Source organism: Nanorana parkeri, unplaced genomic scaffold, assembly GCF_000935625.1.
Source record: "Nanorana parkeri isolate BGI_ZX_2015 unplaced genomic scaffold, ASM93562v1 scaffold1765, whole genome shotgun sequence".
Taxonomy (NCBI): domain Eukaryota; kingdom Metazoa; phylum Chordata; class Amphibia; order Anura; family Dicroglossidae; genus Nanorana; species Nanorana parkeri.
Genome location: NW_017308033.1, coordinates 14,510 through 14,835, shown reverse-complemented (window position 1 = coordinate 14,835; position 326 = coordinate 14,510).

The window sequence follows — 326 nt, the reverse complement described above, 5'->3', positions numbered from 1 at the left end:
ACACCAACCAATGATGCTGTGGGACCACCGGCGTATTAGCAACCAGTGACGCCGTGCGTCCCCCACAGCATCAATAGTTGCTGGCTGCCCCACAGCATGATAAGTTGTTATGGTGCGCCTAAATGCATCCTACCAACCAATGACACTGTGCGGCTCAGCTACCAGTCAGCCAATGACGCTGTAAGCTTTTAAAGATGCCCTCACTGACCTCTGTAGTTACAGACACTGTGGAGTAACTCACCTTCACAATTTACAATATAAAGCAGTGAAGTTGTTCAAGTCGAATCTCAGCACTCTGCTTTCTCCCCTCTTCCTGCCCACCTTCT